This window comes from Neofelis nebulosa, chromosome 1 (assembly GCF_028018385.1).
Source record: "Neofelis nebulosa isolate mNeoNeb1 chromosome 1, mNeoNeb1.pri, whole genome shotgun sequence".
Taxonomy (NCBI): Eukaryota; Metazoa; Chordata; class Mammalia; order Carnivora; family Felidae; genus Neofelis; species Neofelis nebulosa.
Window position 1 is genome coordinate 153,879,233 of NC_080782.1, and position 22,032 is coordinate 153,901,264.

The following is a 22,032-nucleotide window of genomic DNA, read 5'->3' on the forward strand; positions in this document are numbered from 1 at the left end:
TTTTATCAAAATTTAAAGGAGAGTTAATATCTATTTTTCTCAAACTATTCCAAAAAATAGAAACGGAAGGGAAACTTTCAAATTCATTCTATGAAGCCAACATTCACCTGATACCAAAACCAGATAACTACTCCACTAAAAAAGAGAACTACAGGACAAAATCCCTGATGAACATGGGTGCAAACATTCCTAATAAAACACTAGCAAACAGGTTTCAATAGTACCCCCAAAAAAATCATTCACCATGATCAAGTGGAATTTATTCGAGGGTTGCAGTGGTGGTTCAATATTCACAAATCAATCAACATGATAGACTACATCAATTGATGAATGGATAAAGAAGATGTGATATATATATATATATATATATATATATATATGCACATACCACGGAATATAACCTAAGAGTAAGATTACACAATAGTGAGATCTTCTCTTTTGAAAAAATTAGAATAGAGCTTGAGAGTATTATGCTAAGCAAAAGTCAGCTATAGAAAGACAAATACCATATGATTTCATTCATACATGAAATTTAAAAAAACTAGGTGAAGATAGAGGAAAAAAAGAGAGAGAGAGACAAACCCTAATATAGACTGCTAACTATAGAGAACAAACTGAGGGTGGGCAGGGGACAGGCTGAATTCAAAGGTTATGTGTATTAAGGAGGCACTTGTGATGAACACTGGGTGTTATATGGAAGTGATGAGTCACTAAATTTTACTCTGGAAACTAATATTATACAATATGTTAATTAACTGGAATTGAGAAAAAAATGGAAAAAGTAATATAAACTACACTGTGTCTGAATAAAACAAAAACAAAAAACAAAATAAAAAAATACATAGTGTGACTAAATAGATTTTAAAAATGTCCCATCTATATGCTGCCTACAAGAGATTCACTTCAGATTGAAAGACACCCACAAACTGAAAATGAGGGAATTAAAAAAGATATTTCATCAAAAAGGACACTAAAAATAAAATTTGAATAGCAATACTAATACCAAAGAAAACAGACTTTAGAACAAAGATACTAACAAGAGACAAAGGTATTACATAATGATAAAGGGAACGATTCAACAAGATAATGTAACACTTGTAAATATTTATGCATCCAACAAAGGGACACTTCAATACATTAAGCAAATATTAATGGACTTAAATAAAGAAAACTTGATAAAAATAAAAAAAATAGTAGGGGATTTTAACACTCCACTTACATCAATGGATAGCTTATCCAGAGAGAACATCAGTAAGGAAATATTGGCCTTAATGACACATGAGACCAGATGGACTTAATAGATACATAGAGAGAATACCACCAAAATAACAGCAGAAAATGCATTCTTTTCAAATGCATATGGAACATTCGCCAAGATAAATCACATGTGATACCACAAAACAAATCTAAAAAATGTAAGAGTGAAACTATATAAAGCATCTATTCTGACCACAACAGTATAAAACTAGAGATCAAGTGAAGAAGGGAAACTGGAAAGAACACAAAAAATGTGCAGGCCTAACAGCATGTTACAAAACAACCAAAGGCTAAATGAAGGAATAAAGGAGAAAATAAAATATTAATTAATTAATTAATTAAAAGGGAAACATAAAAGACCAAAATTTATTAGGGAGCAACAAACCAGTTCTAAGGAAGAAGTTTCTAACAATACAGGCCCACCTCACAAACAAAGTCTCAAATAAACATTGTAAACAGTCCTAAAGGAACTAAAAACTGAACAAACAAACAATATTAGAAGAAAGAAATCAATAAATATCAGAGTGGAACTAAATGCAATAGCAACTAAAAATGGAAAGATCAATGAAACTAAAAGCTGGATATTGGAGAAGATAAACAAAACCCATAAACCTTTAGCTAGAGTGATAGAATAAATAACACAGAAGGCCCAAATAAAATGAGAAATGAAAGAGAAGTTGCAACCGATACCACAGAAATACAATCATGAGAGATTATTACTATTATATGCTAAACAAATGGGACAACCAAGAATTCGATAAATTCTTTTTTTTAATGTTTTATTTATTTTGAGAGAGAGAGAGAGAGAGAGAGAGAGAGAGCAGAGAAGGGGGAGAGCGAGAGGAAGGATCAGAATCTAAAGCAGGCTCCAGGCTCTGAGCTGTCAGCACAGGGCCGACATGGGGCTAGAACTCACAGACCAGCAGATTATGACCTGAGCTGAAGTCAGATGCTTAACTGACCGAGCCACCCAGGCACCCCAAGAATTGGATAAATTCTTAAAAACACAGTCTTCCAAGACTGAAAAAGAAGGAGCAGAAAATCTTAACAGAACAATTACTATTAATTAATTTTAATCAGAAATAAAAAAAAATCAAACAAACAAAAGCCTAGGAGCAGAGAGCTTCACAGGTAAATTCTAACAATATTCAAAGAGTCCATTCTTAGAGTTCTCAAACTATTTAAAAAATTGGGAGAGTAGGGAATGTTTCAAAACTCATTCTATGAGACCAAAACTACCTTATCATTAGAACTAGAGACACCACAAAACAACAACAGCAACAAAACAAAACAAAACAAGAAAACAACAAAACAAAACAGGTCAATATCCCTGATGAATACACATGCAAAGATTCTCAAAATATTAAGGAACCAAATTCAACAATACAAGTATTACACACATTTTATTATGGAATATACACCTGATAAAGTAAAATTTATTGCAGGATGCAATATACAAAATTCAATCAATGTGATACAACACACTAACAAAAACAATAATAAAATTATATGATAATCTTAATAGATGAAGAAAAAAGCACTTGATTTGGGCGACTGGGTGGCTCAGTTGGTTAAGCGTCTGACTTTGGCTTAGGCCATGATCTCATGGTTTGTGAGTTCAAGCCCTGTGTTGGAATCTGTGCTGACAGTTCAGAGCCTGGAGCCTACTTCAGGTTGTGTGTCTCACTCTCTCCCCACCCATCTCTCAAAAACAAATAAATATTAAAAATAGAAAAAAAGAAAAAATATTGTCAAACTCAACATCTATTGATAATAAAAATTTTCAACAAAATGGGTATAGAGAAAAATATCTCAAAGTAATAAAAGTCATATGTGAAAAACCTACAACTAACATCATACTCAATGGTGAAAAGGTGAAAGATTTTCTTCTAATGAAACAATACAACAATGCAATAATGAACACTCTTACCACATTTATTCAACGGAGTATTGGATTTTATAGCTATGGCAAAAGGCAAGAAAAAAACATGCAAATTAGTAAGAAAGAAGTAAATTAATAAGAAACACATAAATTAGTAAGAAAGCTGTCACTGTTTGAAGATAAAATATTATTATACATATACAATGCTTAAAATCCCATCAAAAACTATAAGAACTAAGAAATGAATTCAGTAAAGTTGCAGGATACAAAATTAATATAGAGAAATCTATAGCATTTCCATATACTAAAAGCAAATGATCAGAAATTAAGAAAACAATACCATTCACAAGTGCAAAAAATAATAAAATTCCTAGAAATAAAGTTAACCAAGGAGGTGAAAAACTTGTATTCTCAAAACTACAAAAAAAGAAAAAAAAATTGAAGAAGACAGAAATAAATGAAAAGATATAAAATGTGCATGGATTGGAAGGATTACTATTGTTAAAATAAACATACTATGCATAGTAATCTTCAAATTCAGTGCAGTCTTCATCAAAATATGAACAACATTTTTCAAAGAACTAGAGAAAATAATCATATAATCAACCAAATAAAAATTTTTGTTGTTTTAGTATGCAACAGAAAATCAAAAGAAATATTGAGAAAAAATAACAAAACTTGAGAATTATGCACCCTGATCAAACTATGATACAAAGTTATGTCAAGAAAAATGTATGGTACTGAACAAAAACAGACACATAGGTCAGTGAAATGGAATAAAAAACCAGAAATATACTCATACTTGTAAATTCAATTAATATTTTATTTATTTTATTTATTTATTTTTAATTTTTTAACGTTTATTCATTTTTGAGAGACAGAGACAGAGTGCAAGTGGGAGAGGGGCAGAGAGAGAGGGAGACACAGAATCAAAGCAGGCTCCAGGCTCTGAGCTGTCTGCACAGAGCCCGATGCAGGGCTCGAACTCATGGACTGTGAGATCATGACCTGAGTTGCAGTCGGACGCTTTACCGACTGAGCCACCCAGGCACCCCTCAATTAATATTTTAAAAAGGAGACAAGAACATACACTAAGGAAAACATAATCTCTTTGGCAAATGGTGTTTTCAAAGCTGGACAACAACGTGCAAAAAATTAGGTTGGACCACTTTTTTATACCAATATAAAATAAACCCAAATGCACATAATTTGAGATATAAAAAATAAATCTAGACATCGAACATTTGGTCTGAGTAATATTTTTTTTGTATCTTTGTCTTCAGGAAAGGGCAACAAAGGCAGAAAACCATTAATGAAATGAAAACATGACCCAGTAAGTGGGAGAAGACATTTTCAAACAATATACCAAGAAGGAGTTAAATTCAAAATGTAGCAAGAACTCCCAAAACACAATATCAAAACCAAAAACAATCCAATTAAAAATGGGCAAAGGAGGAAGGGCCAAAATGGCAGAACAGCATGGAAGTCCTTTTTGTCTCTCTCATCCCTGAAATGCAGCCAGATCAACAGTAAACCATCTTACACACCTAGAAAGCTGATTTGAGGATGAATACAACAATCTGCACAACCTGAACCACAGAATTCTGCAGGTACACAGTACAGAGAGGTGAACTGGGGGATAGAGAAGCCACAGAAGATAGGGAGCTGTTTTTGCTTGCAGAGAGAAGACAGAGACAGGGGGAAAGTACAGGAAAAGCGACCCCTGCCTTCAAAAGCAGCTGGAGAGAAAGTGGAAAAGTGGGAATAGCCACAGGGACTGAACAAAAAAGGGAGAAAGGAGAAAGGAGAGTTTAGATTCCATTAAGACTCTATAAATAGGGGGAGCACAGAGCTTGAAACTCCACAGCTCAATATCTGGAGGTGCTCTGGTGGGAAGGGCAAATCTCTAGGAGCAAAGAGCAAGGTCTGAGGGGTCCTCACATAACATGGGGAAAGATGGTTCCCCTACTGGGAGGACATTTGATAGAGGTTGTGCAGCCTCCCCACAGGCAAAGGTCCCAGAAGACCCCAGAGAACAACCACATTCACTGGTGTTGGAACAAGGACTTTAAGTGGGAAGCCTGGCGCTAGATGTGTGTTGTGATTTTCCATAAACACTGAAACACTAGTGCTACAAGATTGTGTGAACTTTTTTTGGGGTGGGCTGGCACCCAGCCACAGTCTCTGGTCATCATCAGCAGCACGGTCTTGAGAACGTTCCTGGGAGTGGGCTGGCACCTAGCCATTGCTCAGTGAGACCCTCCCCAAGTCCCTCAGAAATGAGGGATTGGAAAACACAATCCCATATGAGATAAAAGTCAGGAGGGAGGTGCCGCCTGCAGCCTGAAGGCTTGGTCACAGACAGTGTAGAAGCAGGGAGTGGACAGAACTGGAGACAAAGGAGGGGTGCTTGATTGGCAGTCATGGAGAATACAGAATTGCAATACTAGGTACTGACTAGCTGGGTGACACCATTTTCACTAGTCCCACACATGTGTATACACACCTACATGTGCCACAACAATTCACCCCATTAAGCTAAGCAGCGCCATCTAGTGGAGAATGGAGCTGCTACACTAAACCCCACCCAACTGGGCCAAAAGTGCTCTTCACAAACACAAGTCTCTCCACCTGATTAGTTTATGGAATACAAAGTTCTTCATAGCTTGACTTCTCTGAAACCAGATGTAATTTCAATTATACTTCATTCTGTTTGCTGATCCTTTTAATCAATTTTTCTCTTTTTCTTTTCTTATTCTTGAATACAGAAAGAGAAAATTTTATTTTTATATTCCATTTTTATTAAAAAGATTTTACTTTAATTATTTTCTACTATTTTTTTACTTTTTTGTAAATTTTGTAAATTTTATTTTACTTTCATAATTTCTTTTTATTCTATTATATTGTATTCATTTTTTTTCAAATTTCCAAATGTTCTCCTTTTTTTCCTTTTTTTTTTTCTTTTCTTATCTTTCCCTTTTTCTCTAATCTCTCCACCTTCTTTCAACAACCAGACCAAACACACCTCGGATCTAGCATCCTTTATTTGACTTCTTTGTATTATTATTATTGTTATTTATATTATTAATATTATTATATTATTATATATTATATATAATTATATATTATATAATATATAATTATATATAATATATATTATATAATATATTATTATATCATATTATTTACATTATTTATTATTATTATTATTAAAATTATTAGTTTTGAAGCTTTATAAATTTATTAGTTCATTTTCTTCCTTCAAAATGATGAAATGAAGGATTTCACCCAAAAGAAGGAACAGGAAGAAATGACAGCCAGGGATATAGTCAGCACAGATACAAAAAATATTTCTGAACTGGAATGTAGAATCATGATAATAGGAATACTAGCTGGGGTTGAAAATCGATCAGACTCTCTTTCTGCAGAGATAAAAGAAGGAAAAACTAGTTGGGATGAAATAAAAAATGTTATAACTGAGCTGCAATCTCGAATGGTTACCATTATAGCAGAGATGGATGAGCCAGAGCAGAGAATCAACAATATAGAGAACAAACTTGCAGAGAATAATGAAGCAGAAAAAAGGAGAGAAACTGAGTCAAAAAAAGCAAGAAATAAAAATCAGAGAACTCAGTTATTCATTAAAAAGGAATAACATCAGAATCATAGGAGTCCTAGAAGATGAAGAGAGAGAAAAAGGGGTAGAAAATTTATGTGAGCAAATCATAGTGGTAAACTTTCCTAACCTGGTGAAAGACACAGACATCAAAATCCAGGAAGCACAAAGGACTCCCATTAGATTCAACAAAAACTGACCATCAACAAGGCATATCACAGGGGCGCCTGGGTGGCGCAGTCGGTTAAGCGTCCGACTTCAGCCAGGTCACGATCTCGCGGTCCGTGAGTTCGAGCCCCGCGTCAGGCTCTGGGCCGATGGCTCGGAGCCTGGAGCCTGTTTCCGATTCTGTGTCTTCCTCTCTCTCTGCCCCTCCCCCGTTCATGCTCTGTCTCTCTCTGTCCCAAAAATAAATAAAAAATGTTGAAAAAAAATTTATAAAAAAACAAGGCATATCACAGTCAAATTCACAAAATACTCAGGCAAGGAAAGAATCATGAAAGCAAGAAGGGAAAAACATCTTTAACCTACAAGGGAAGGCAGTTCAGGTTTATGAAAGACCTATTCACAGAAACATGACAAGCCAGAAAGGACTCGGGGGGGGGGATATATTCAATGTGCTGAATCAGAAAATTATGCAGCTAAGAATTTGTTATCCAGCAAGGCTGTCATTCATAATAGAAGGAGATGGGGCGCCTGGGTGGCTCAGTCGGTTGGGCGTCCGACTTCAGCTCAGGTCATGATCTCGCAGTCTGTGAGTTCGAGCCCCGCGTCAGGCTCTGGGCTGATGGCTCAGAGCTTGGAGCCTGCTTCCAATTCTGTGTCTCCCTCTCTCTCTGCCCCTCCCCCGTTCATGCTCTGTCTCACTCTGTCCCCAAAATAAATAAACGTTAAAAAAAATTGTTTTTTTTCAAAATAGAAGGAGATATGCTCAGGAAGTCTTTGGTGGAAGTTAAGGGTCTTTGAAGCTCTGAAATGGGTGAGCAGGTTCATGGTGTCTGTCAACTGTCTTAAGAGGTTGGGAAATGAACTACCCAAAACAGTCGTCAAAATACTGAAACAAAGCTTGATTTTCTCTTCATATTTGATTTTCTCTTCATATTTGAATTAAGATTTTCTGTTTGACTAGAAGGGGTTTTTGTGTAACTAAAACCTCAAGGCATAAAGGAGATTTAAAAGGAGCACATAACTTAGTGGGTGGGCCATGAAACTAGAGATGGGGTTCGGGGGTAAATGTATCCCTGTTTGGATTTTCATCCAGATTGCTCTGTTCACAGCCTTTGGGAAGTCCCTCCTCCTGTGCATCCTCCTTTCCCAGGAGAGGGCCAGCCGAGTCACTGGGGAAAGCCTCTTCCAGGCCTGACACCCTCGACTACGATTTACTGTAGTGTCTTACCCTTGTCCATGTTGCGGTAGGCTGTGGTGTTAGAGAGCCACCTAGACTTTTAGTTGGTAGAGAGACAGCTGAAATATCATTGGTAGGATTTTAGTTTTAGGAAAAATCAGTTTGATTTCTAGCTTTATTACTATTAGGTGTGTGAGCTTGGGCAAATCCCCTAATTGTGGAGTCTGGTTTTCTCACGAAATGAGGACATTAGGCTAAATGATTTCCAAGTTTCCAGCTAGTCTTAGAGGAGTTCTATATGTCTACATAGTTGAATTATTTTATCATGCTGTTGCTGGGGGATATGACTAACACTTTTGAAGCTACTAATTTTATGTCGAGCTTTAAAGTCCATAATTGTTATCTTCGGAAAATATTATTTGACCTACAGTATGTCCAAATCAATTTAATAAAATCACTTTATAACGGGGAAAAAAAACAAAATAGAAGGAGAGATAAAAAGCTTCCCAGACAAATAAAAAATAAAGGAGTTTGTGACTACTAAACCAGCCCTTCAAGAAATTTCAAGGGGGAATCTCTGAGGGGAGAAAAGACAGGAAAGAAAGAAAGAAAGAAAGAAAGAAAGAAAGAAAGAAAGAAAGAAAGAAAAAGACCAAAAACAACAAAGACCAGAAAGGACCAGAGAACACTAACAGAAATGCCAACTCTACAGGCAACAAAATGGCAATAAATTCATATGTTTCAGTACTCACTCTAAATGTCAATGGTCTACATGCTCCAATCAAAAGACATAGGGTAACAGAATAGATAAGAAAACAATATCCATCTATATGCTGTTTACAAGAGACCCATTTTAGACCTAAAGACACCTTCAGATTGAAAATAAGGGGACAGAGATGGGACCCTGGGTGGCTCAGTTGGCTTAGCATCCAACTTTGGCTCAGGTCATGATCTCACAGTTCGTGGGGTTGAGACCTGCATCAGATTCTGTGCTGACAGCTCAGAGCCTGGAGCTGCTTCAGATTCTGTGTCTCCTCCTCTCTCTGCCCTTACCCTGCTCACAGTCTCTCTCTCTCTCTCTCTCTCTCTCTCTCTCTCTTTCTCTCTCTCTCTCTCAAAATAAATAAACATTAAAAAGAAAAAAAAAAAGAAGGGGATGGAAAACCATCTGTCATGCTAATGGTCACCAAAAGACAGCCAGAGTAGCCATACATATATTAGACAATCTAGATTTTCAAATAATAACTATAACAAGTGATGAAGGAGGGCATTATACCATAATCAAGGGGTCTATCCACCAAGAAGACCTAACAATTGTAAACATTTATGCTCCAAATGTGGCAGAACACAAATATACAAATAAATTAATCACAAACATAAAAAAAAAAAAACTCATTGATAACACCATAATAGTAAGGGACTTCAAGAGCCCACTTAAAACAATGGACACATCATCTAAACAGAAAATCAACAGGGAAACAATGGCTTTGAATGCCACACTGGACCAGATAGACTTAACAGATCTTTTCAGAACATTTCATTCTAAAGCAGCAGAATACACATTCTTCTTAAGTGCACATGGAACAATCTCTAGAATACAGGGACACCATATCACATACAGGACACCAATCAGCATTCAACAAGTACAAAAAGATCGATATCATTCCGTGCATATTTTCAGACCACAACATTATGAAACTTGAAATCAATCACAAAATAATTGGAAGGTAACAAATACTTGGAGACTAGAGAACATCCTACTAAAGAGTGAATGGGTTAACCAAGAAATTAAAGAGGAAATGAAAAAGTATATGGAAGCCTTCACCACGACTAAGTGGGATTTATACCTGGAATGCAGAACTGGTTCAATATCCACAAAACAATGCAATTCTTCACATCAATAAAAGAAAGGACAAGAACCATATGATCCTCTCAATAGATGCAGAGAAAGCATTTGACAAAATACAGCATCCTTTCTTGATAAAAACTCTCAAGAAAGTAGGGATAGAAGGAGCATACCTCAAGATTATAAAAGCCATATATGAACGACACAATGCTAATATCATCCTCAATGGGTAAAAACTGAGAGCTTTCCCCCTAAGTTCAGGAACAAGACAGGGATGTCCACTCTCACCACTATTATTCAACATAGTATTGGAAGTCTGAGCCTCTGCAATCAGACAACACAAAGAAATCAAGTCATCCAAATCGACCCGGAGGAGGTCAAACTTTCACTCTTCAGAGATGACATAATACTGTATATGGATAACCCAAAAGATTCCACCAGAAAACTGCTAAAACTGATTCATGAATTAAGCAAAGTACCAGGATGTAAAATCAATGCACAGAAATCGGTTGCATTCCTATACACCAACAATGAAGCAACAGAAAGAGAAATCAAGGAATCGATCCCATTTACAGTTGCACCAAAAACCATAAAATACTTAGGAATACATCTAACCAAAGAAGTGAAAAATCTACACACTGAAAACTTAGAAAGCTTATGAAAGAAATGGATGGAGACACAGAAATTAAAAAAAAAAATAGAAAAAGATTCCATGCTGCTGGATAGGAAGAACATATATTGTTAAAATGCTGAGACTACCCAAACCAATCTACATATTCAATGCAATCCCTATCAAAGTAACACTAGCATTCTTCACAGACCTAGAGCAAATAATCCTAAAATTTGTATGGAACCAGAAAAGACCCCAAATAGCCACAGCAATCTTGAAAAAGAAAACCAAAGCAGGAGGCATCACAATCCAAGACTTCAAGCTATACTACAAAGCTGTAATCATCAAGACAGTATGGTACTGGCACAAGAACAGACATTCAGATCAATGGAATAGAATAGAGAACCCAGAAATGGACCCACAAGCATATGACCAACTAATCTTTGACAAAGCAGGAAAGAATACCCAATGGGATAAAGACAGTCTCTTCAGCAAGTGGTGCTGGGAAAACTGGACAGTGACATGCAGAAGAATGAACCTGGACTACTTTCTTACACCAGACACAAAAATAAACTCAAAGTGGATGAAAGACCTCAATGTAAGAGGTCTCCTCCTAGAGGAGAAAGCAGGCAAAAACCTCTTTGTTCTTGGCCTCGGCAACTTCTTACTCAACACGTCTCTGGAGGCAAGGGAAACAAAAGCAAAAATGAACTACTGGTACCTCATCAAAATAAAAAGCTCTGCACAGCAAAGGAAACAATCAGCAAAACTAAAAGGCAACCGACGGAATGGGAGAAGATATTTGCAAATGACCTATCAGATAAAGGGTTAGTATACAAAATCTGCAAAGAACTTATCGAACTCAACACCCAAAAAACAAAAAACCCTATGAAGAAATGGGCAAAATACATGAATAGTCACTTTTCCAAGGAAGACATCCAGATGGCCAACCAACACATGAAAAAATGCTCCACATCACTAATCATCAGGGAAATACAAATCAAAACTACCATGAGAAACCACCTTACACCTGTCAGAATGGCTAACATTAACAACTCAGGCAACAGCAGATGTTGGTGAGGATGCGGAGAAAGAGGATCTCTTTTGCATTGTTGGTGGAAATGCTAGCTAGTGCAGCCACTCTGGAAAACAGCATGAAGTTTCCTCGAAAAACTAAAAATAGAACTACCCTATGACCCAGCAATTGCACTACTAGGCAATTATCCGGGTTATATAGTTGTGCTGTTTTGAAGGGACACATGAACCCCCATGTTTGTAGCAGCACTATCAACAATAGCCAAAGTATGGAAAGAGCCCAAATGTCCATCGATGGATGAAAGGATAAAGAAGATGGGGTGTATATATACAATGGAGTATTACTCAGCAATCAAAAAGAATGAAATCTTGACATTTGCAACTACATGGATGGAACTGCAGGGTACTATGCTAAGTGAAATTAGTCAGTCAGAGAAAGACAAAAATATGACTTCACTCATATGAGGACTTTAAGAGACAAAACAGATGAACATAAGGGAAGGGAAACAAAAATAATATAAAAACAAGGAGGGGGACAAAAGAGGCAAGGGAAACAAAAGCAAAACTGAACCATTGGGACCTCTTCAAAATAAAAACAAGTAAATAAAATAAAAATAAAAACAACAACAACAACAACAACAACAAAACTTCCTCATAGCAAAGGAAACAATCAGGAAAACTAAAGGCAACTGGCAGAATGGGAGATGTTTGCAAATGGCATATCATATAAAGGGTTAGAATCCAAAATCTATAAAGAATTTATCAAGCTCAACACCCAAAACACCTTAAACACCAAAAACAAATAATCTAGTGAAGCAATGGGCAAAAGACATGAACAGACACTTCTCCAAAGAAGACATCCAGATGGCAATAGGCACATGTAAAATGTGCAACATCACTCATCATCAGGGAAATACAAATCAAAACCACAGGGAGATACCACCTTACACATTTCACCTATATAATATTCCATTATATATCTACGTGTGTGGATCTGGAGGGTATTATGATAAGTGAAATTAGTCAGAGAAGACAAATATCATGACTTCATTCATATGAGGAATTTAAGGTACCAAACAGATGAACACATGGGAAGGGAAGCAAAAACAATATAAAAACAGGGAGGGGGACAAAGCATAAAAGACTCTCGAATATAGAGAACAAACAGAGGGTTACTGAATGGGGTGTGAGAGAGGGGATGGTCTAAGTGCATTAGGAGCATTAAGAAATCTACTCCCAATATCATTGTTGTACCATATGCTAACTAACTTGGGTATAAATTAAACAATAATTTAAAAAAATGTTCAGAGGATCTAAATATAAATTTCTTCAAATAAGACATACACATGGTCAGCAAACACGTGAAAATGTGCCCTTTATCACTAATATCATAATAGAAATGCAAATCAAAACCATAGAAGATAGCACTTCATACCTGTTAGAATGGCTATTATCAAAAACACAAGAAATAACAAGGGCTGCTGAAGATGGTGAGAAAAGGGAACTCTCAAACAATCTTGAAAAGATATGAAAAATTGTATAGGCAGTATAGAAGGCAGTGTGGAGAGGGGAGGAAGATGGCGGTGTAGGAGGATGCTGGGCTCACCGCGTCCTGATGATCACTTAGATTCCACCCACACCTGCCTAAATAGCACAGAAAACCACAAGAAGTCTAGCAGAATGGATCCTTTGGAGCCAAGCATAGAAGAGAAGCCCACAGAAGAGGGTAGGAAGGGCAGAGAGGCTGTGCGTGCTATACAGACTGGCGGGAGGGAGCCGTGGGGGAGGGGCAGCCCACCAACAAAGCAGAGCACCTGAGTCTGGCTTACAAAAGTGGAGGGGCCAGACAGAGTGTGTTCAGACAGCAAGCAGAACTTAACATGTGGAAGGTTATAAGCTAACAGCTCTGCTCGGAGAGTGGGAAGGCTGGAGGACAATGGGAGGGAGAGTTGTTGAGCCCCAGAAGACAGAGCTCAGCTTGGCAGGGAACAAGGCGCTTGCCAGCGCCATCTCCCTTGCCCATTCCCCAGCCAAAATCCCAAAGGGAACCAGTTCCTGTCAGGGAACTTGTTTGCATGTGCAAACACCTAAGGCTGTACTTCTGCGGATCCATCTCTCCAGTGGTGGGGTGTCTGAATCCCTGCTGGTACCACAGGGGCCCTCCTGAAGCGATCACCAAAGGAAAAGTGAGCTGAGCCTACCCCTCCTGCCCTTGTGCACCTTGCCGAGCCATCCCAGCTAATATGCCAGATCCCCAGCACCACAAGCCTGGCAGTGTGTAAGTAGCCCAGAAGGGCCACACCACCCCACAGTGAATCCCACCCCTAGAAGAGGGGAAGAGAAGGCACACACCAGTCTGACTGTGGCCCCAGCAGTGGGCTAGGGGCAGACATCAGGTCTGACTGCGACCCCACCCACAAATGCAAGTTATTCAAGACAGCACAGGGGAAGTGCCCTGCAGTCCCACACCACTCCAGGGACTATCCAAAATGACAAAACGGAAGAATTACCCTCAAAAGAACCTCCAGGAAATAAGGACAGCTAATGAAATGATCAAAAAGGATTTAAACAATATAACAGAAAGTGAATTTAGAATAATAGTCATAAAATTAATCGCTGGGCTTGGAAATAGTATACAGGGCAGCAGAGACTCTATTGCTACAGAGATCAAGGGACTAAGGAACAGCCAGGAGGAGCTAAAAATGCTATCAATGAGCTGCAAAATAAAATGGAGACAACCACAGCTCAGATTGAAGAGGCAGAGGAGAGACTAGCTAAACTGGAAGATAAAATTATGGAAAAAGAGGAAGCTGAAAAGAGAGAGATAAAAAAATCCAGGAGTGTGAGGGGAAAATTAGAGAACTAAGTGATGCACTAAAGAGAAATAATCTACACATAATTGGTATTCTAGAGGAGGAAGAGAGAGAGAAAGGTACTGAAAGTGTACTTAAAGAAATAATAGCTGAGACTTCCCTGATCTGGGGAAGGAAAAAGGCATTGAAATCCAAGAGTCACAGAGAACTCCCTTCAGATGTAACTTGAATAAATCTTCTGGACAACATATCATAGTGAAACTGGCAAAATAAAGGATAAAGAGAAAATTCTGAAAGCAGCTAGGGATAAACGTGCTCTAACATATAATGGGAGACCGATAAGACTTGGACGGCTCTCTCTACTGAAATTTGGAAGGCCAGAAGGGAATGGCAGGCAATCTACAATGTGATGAACAGAAAAAAATATGCAGCCGAGAATCCTTTATCCAGCAAATCTGTCATTCAGAATAGAAGGAGAGATAAAGGTCTTCCCACACAAACAAAAACTGAAGGAATTCATCACCACGAAACCAGCCCTACAAGAGATCCTAAGGGGGATCCTGTGAGACAAAGTACCAGAGGCATTGCTACAAGCATGAAACCTACGGACATCACAATGACTCTAAACTCATATCTTTCTATAATAACACTAAATGTAAATGGACTAAATGTGCTAACCAAAAGACATAGGGTATCAGAACGGATAAAAAAAACAAGACCCATCTATTTGCTGTCTACATGAGACTCACTTTAGACCTGAGGACACCTTCAGACTGAAAGTTAGGGGCTGGAGAACTATCTATCATTCTACTGGAAGCCAAAGAAGGCTGGAGTATCCATACTTATATCAGACAAACTAGACTTTAAATTAAAGGCTGTAACAAGAGATGAAGAAGGGCATTATATAATAATTACAGGCTGTATCCATCAGGAAGAGCGAACAATTATAAATGTCTATGCGCCAAATACAGGAGCCCCCAAATATATAAAACAATTACTCACAAACATAAGCAACCTTATTGATAAGAATGTGGTAATTGCAGGGGACTTTAATACTCCACTTACAGAAATTGATTGATCATCTAGACACACGGTCAATAAAGAAACAAAGGCCCTGAATGATACATTGGTCAGATGGACTTGAGAGATATATTTAGAACTGTGCATCACAAAGCCACAGAATACACTTTCTTCTCGAGTGCACATGGAACATTCTCCAAGATATATCATATACTGGGTCACAAAACAGCCCTTCATAAGTTTACAAGAATTGAAATTATACCATGCATACTTTCAGACCACAATGCTATGAAGCTTGAAATCAACCACAGGAAAAAGTCTGGAAAACCTCCAAAAGCATGGAGGTTAAAGAACACCCTACTAAAGAATGAATGGGTCAACCAGGCAATTAGAGAAGAAATCAAAAAATATATGGAAACAAATGAAAATGAAAATACAACAATCCGAACGCTTTGAGATGCAGCGAAGGCAGTCCTGAGAGGAAAATACATTGCAATCCAGGCCTATCTCAAGAAACAAGAAAAATCCCAAATAAATATCTAACAGCACACCTAAAGGAAATACAAGCAGAACAGCAAAGACAGCCTAAACTCAGCAGAAGAAGAGATATAAGAAAGATCAGAGAGCGGGGCGCCTGGGTGGCGCAGTCGGTTAAGCGTCCGACTTCAGCCAGGTCACGATCTCGCGGTCTGTGAGTTCGAGCCCCGCGTCAGGCTCTGGGCTGATGGCTCGGAGCCTGGAGCCTGTTTCCAATTCTGTGTGTCTCCCTCTCTCTGCCCCTTCCCCGTTCATGCTCTGTCTCTCTCTGTCCCAAAAAAAATAAATAAAAAACGTTGAAAAAAAAAAAATTTAAAAAAAAAAAAAAAAAAAAAAAAAAAAAGAAAGATCAGAGCAGAAATAAACAATATAGAATCTAAAAAAAACTGTAGAGCAGATCAATGAAACCAAGAGTTAGTTTTTTGAAAAAATAAACAAAATTGATAAACCTCTAGCCAGGTTTCTCAAAAAGAAAAGGGAGATGACCCAAATAGGTAAAATCACGAATGAAAATGGAATTATTACAACCAACCCCTCAGAAATACAAGCAATTATCAGGGAATAGTATGAAAAATTATATGCCAACAAACTGGACAACCTGGAAGAAATGGACAAATTCCTAAACACCCACACGCTTCCAAAACTCAATCAGGAGGAAATAGAAAGCTTGAACAGACCCATAACCAGCGAAGAAATTGAATCAGTCATCAAAAATCTCCCAACAAATAAGAATCCACGGCCAGATGGCTTCCCAGGGGAGTTCTACCAGACGTTTAAAGCGAAATAATACCTATCCTTCTCAAGCTATTCCAAGAAATAGAAAGGGAAGGAAAACTTCCAGACTCATTCTATGAAGCCAGTATTACTTTGATTCCTGAAGCAGACAGAGACCCACTAAAAAAAGAGAACTACAGGCCAATATCCCTGATGAATATGGATGCAAAAATTCTCAATAAGATACTAGCAAATCGAATTCAACAGCATATAAAAATAATTATTCACCATGATCAAGTGGGATTCATTCCTGGGCTGCAGGGCTGGTTCAACATTCAGAATTCAATCAACGTGATACATCAAATTAATAAAAGAAAAGATAAGAACCATATGATCCTGTCAATCAATGCAGAAAAGGCCTTTGACAAAATTCAGCATCCTTTCTTAATAAAAACGCTTGAGAAAGTTGGAATAGAGGGAACATACTTAAACATCAAAAAAGCCATTTATGAAAAGCCCACAGCTAACATCATCCTCAAGGGGGAAATACTGAGAGCTTTTTCCCTGAGATCAGGAACACGGCAGGGATGCCCACTCTCACCGCTGTTGTTTAACATAGTGTTGGAAGTTCTAGCATCAGCCATCAGACAACAAAAGGAAATCAAAGGCATCAAAATTGGCAAAGATGAAGTCAAGCTTTCACTTTTTGCAGGTGACATGATACTATACATGGAAAATCCGATAGACTCCACCTGAAGTCTGCTAGAACTGATACATGAATTCAGCAAAGTTGCAGGATACAAAATCAATGTACAGAAATCAGTTGCATTCTTATACACTAACAATGAAGCAACAGAAAGACAAATAAACTGATCCCATTCACAATTGCACCAAGAAGCATAAAATACCTAGGAGCAAATCTAACCAAAGATGTAAAAGATCTGTATGCTGAAAACTATAGAAAGCTTATGAAGGTAATTGAAGAAGATATAAAGAAATGGAAAGACATTCCCTGCTCATGGATTGGAAGAATAAATATTGTCAAAATGTCAATACTACCCAAAGCTATCTACACATTTAATGCAGTCCCAATGAAAATTGCACCAGCATTCTTCTCGAAACTAGAACAAGCAATCCTAAAATTCATATGGAACCACAAAAGGCCCCGAATAGCCAAAGTAATTTTGAAGAAGAAGATCAAAGCAGGAGACATCACAATCCCAGACTTTAGCCTCTACTACAAAGCTGTCATCATCAAGACAGCATGGTATTGGCACAAAAACAGACACATAGACCAATGGAATAGAATAGAAACCCCAGAACTAGACCCACACAAGTATGGCCAACTAATCTTGGCAAAGCAGGAAAGAACATCCAATGGAAAAAAGACAGTCTCTTTAACAAATGGTGCTGGGAGAACTGGACAGAAACATGTAGAAGGTTGAAACTAGACCACTTTCTCACACTATTCACAAAAATAAACTCAAAGTGGATAAAAGACCTGAATGTGAGATAGGAAACCACCAAAACCCTAGAGGAGAAAGCAGGAAAAGACCTCTCTGACCTCAGCCGTAGCAATTTCTTACTTGACACATCCTCAAAGGCAAGGGAATTAAAAGCAAAAATGTACTATTGGAACCTCATGAAGATAAAAAGCTTCTGCACTACAAAGGAAACAATCAACAAAACTAGATGCAACCAACGGAATCGGAAAAGATATTTGCAAATGACATATCGGACAAAGGCTAGTATCCAAAATCTGTAAAGAGCTCACCAAACTCCACACCCAAAAAACAAATAACCCAGTGAAGAAATGGGCAGAAAACATGAATAGACACTTCTCTAAAGAAGACATCCGGATGGCCAACAGGCACATGAAAAGATGCTCAACGTCGCTCCTTATCAGGGAAATACAAATCAAAACCACAGATATCACCTCACGGCAGTCAGAGTGGCCAAAATGAAGAAATCAGGAGACTATAGATGCTGGAGAGGATGTGGAGAAACGGGGACCCTCTTGCACTGTTGGTGGGAATGCAAATGGGTGCAGCTGCTCTGGAAAACAGTGTGGAGGTTCCTCAAAAAATTAAAAATAGACCTTCCTTATGACCCAGCAGTAGCACTGCTGGAATTTACCCAAGGAGTACAGGAGTACTGATGCATAGGGGCACTTGTACCCCAATGTTTATAGCAGCACTCTCAACAACAGCCAAATTATGGAAAGAGCCTAAATGTCCATCAAGTGATGAATGGATAAAGAAATTGTGGTTTATATACACAATGGAGTACTACGTGGCAATGAGAAAGAATGAAATATGGTCCTTTGTAGTAACGTGGATGGCACTGGAGAGTGTTATGCTAAGTGAAATTAGCCATACAGAGAAAGACAGATACCATGTGTTCACTCTTATGTGGATCCTGATAAACTTAACATGGGGAGGGGAAGGAAAAAAAAGAGGTTAGAGTGGGAGAGAGCCAAAGCATAAGAGACTCTTAAAAACTGAGAACAAACTGAGGGTTGATGGGGCGTGGGAGGAGGGGAGGATGGGTGATGTGTATTGAGGAGGGCACCTGTTGGGATGAGCACTGGGTGTTGTATGGAAACCAATTTGACAACAAATTTCATATATTTAAAAAAATAAAAAAGTTGCTTCTCTCTCTCTCTATATATATATAAAAGAACACACACACACACACACACACACACACACACAAAGAAGGCAGTGTGGAACTTTCTCTAGTACTCAAAAAATAAATACAATACACTCAGTAATTCCATTTCTGGATATTTCTCTGAATAAAAATAAAACACTAAAATCAGTGTGCAGATATTTGTTTCATTTTTTATATACCAATAAAGAAACAGCAGAAAAATAAATCAAGTTATCAATCCCATTTGCAGTTGCACTAAAAGCAATAAGATACCTAGGAATAAACCTAGCCAAAGAGATAAAAGATCTGTCTCCTGAGGTTTATAGAAAACTTATAAAAGAAATCGAAGAGGACAAAAAGAAATGGAAAAACATTCCATAGTCATGGATGAAAGAATAAACATTGTTTAAATGTCTATACTACCCAAAGAAACCTACACCTTTCATGCCATCCCTAATAAAATAACACCAGCATTTTTCACAAAACTACAATAAGCAATTCCAAAAATTGTGTGCAACAGCAATCCTGAAAAAGAAAACAAAACTGGAGACATCACGATTCTGGATTACACGCTTTGTTACAAAGTTGTAGTCATCAAGACAGCATGGTACTGGCATAAAAACAGACACAGATCAATGGAACAGAATAGAGATCCAGAAATGGACCCACAACTACGTTGTAAACTTATCGTGACAAGGAAGGAAATTATATCCAATGGAAAAAAGACAGTCTCTTCAACAAATGGTGTTGGGAAAACTGGATGGCAACATGTAGAAGAATGAAACTAAACCACTTTCTTATACTATACACAGAAATAAAATCAAGATGGATGAAAGACCTAAATATGAGATGGGAAACAATTAAAATCCTAGAGTAGATCACAAGAAGAAACCTCTCTGATCTTGGCTGTAGCCACTTCTTATTACACACGTCACCAGAGACAAGGGAAACAAAAACAAAAATGAACCTTTTGTACCTCATCAAGATAAAACGTCTGCACAGTGAAGTAACCTGTCAACCAAACTAAAAGGCAGTCTATGCAATGGGAGAAGATATTTGCAAATGACATATCTGATAAAGGGTTAGTAACCAAAGTCTATAATGAACATATCAAACTCAACACTCAAAAACCAAACAACCCAGTTAAGAAATGAGTGGAATACATGAACAGACACTTTTCCAAAGACATCCAGATGGCTAACAGACACATGAAAAGGTGCTCAACTTCACTCATCATCAGGAAAATACAAATCAAAACCACAATTAGATACCATCTCATACCTGTCAGAATGGCTGAAGGCAACAATACATGAAACAACAGGTATTGGTGTGGATGTGGAGAAAGGGGAAGCCTCTTGTACTGTTGGTGGAAATGCAAGCTGGTGCAGGCACTCTGAAGAATAGTTTGGAGGTTCCTCAAAAAGTTAAATATGGAGTGCCTGGGTGGCTCAATCAGTTAAGTGTCCAATTTTTTTTTTTTACTTCAGCTCAGGTCATGATCCTACTTTTCATGATATTGAGCGCCACATCATGCTCTATACTGACTGCATGAAGCCTTCCTGGGATTCTCTCTCTCCATCTCCATGCCCCTCTCCCACTCAAAATAACTAAATAAACTTTTATTAAGTTAAATATAGAACTACCCTCTGATCCTGTTATTGCATTACTAGGCATTTACCCAAACGATACAAAAATACAAATTCAAAGGGTACATGTATCCCAAAGTTTATAGCAGCATTATCAATAATAATCAAACTATGGAAAGAGCCCAAATGTCCATCAACTGATGAATGTATAAAGGCGATGTGATATAAATATACAATGGAATATTACCCATCGAAAAAAAACCTTCAATCTTGTCATTTGCAACACATGGATGGAACTATAATAATAGTTATATACAACACCTGGTGCTTATCACAACTAGTGTACTCCTTAATACCCATCACTTATTTAACCCATACCCCTACCCATGTCCCCTCTGGTAACCATTAGTTTGTTTTCTATAATTAAGTGTCTGTATCTTGGTTTGCCTCTCTCTCTTTTTTTTTTCTTTATGCTCATTTTATATTTCTTAAATTCCAAATGTGAGTGAAATCATATGGTATTTGTCTTTCTTTGACTGACTTATTTTGCTTAGCATTATACTGTTTATTTCCATCTGTGTTGATGCAAATGGAAAGATTTCATTCATTTTATAGCTGAGTAATATTTCATTATGTGTGTGTGTATGTGTGTGTGTGTGTGTGTATATATATATATATATCACATCTTCTTTATCCATTCATCACTTGATGGACATTGGGCTATTTCCATTAATTGAGCTATTGTAGTTAATGCTGCTATAAACAGCAGGGTGAATGTATCCCTTTGAATTAGTAGTTTTGTATTCTTTAGGTAAATACCTAGTAGAGAAATTGCTGAATTGTATGGTCGTTCCATTTTTTAATGTTTTGAGGAAACTCCACACTGTTTTCCACAGTAGCTGTGCCAGTTTGTCTTCCCAGCAACAGAGCAGGAGGGTATCCCTTTCTTCACATCCTCACAAACACCTGTTGTTTCTTGTGTTGTTAATTTTAGCTATTCTGACACTTGTGATATTTTAGTGTAGTTTTGATTTATATTTACCTGATGATCAGTGATATGGAACATCTTTTCACATGTCTGTTACACACCTGGATGTCTTATTTGGAAAAAATTCTATT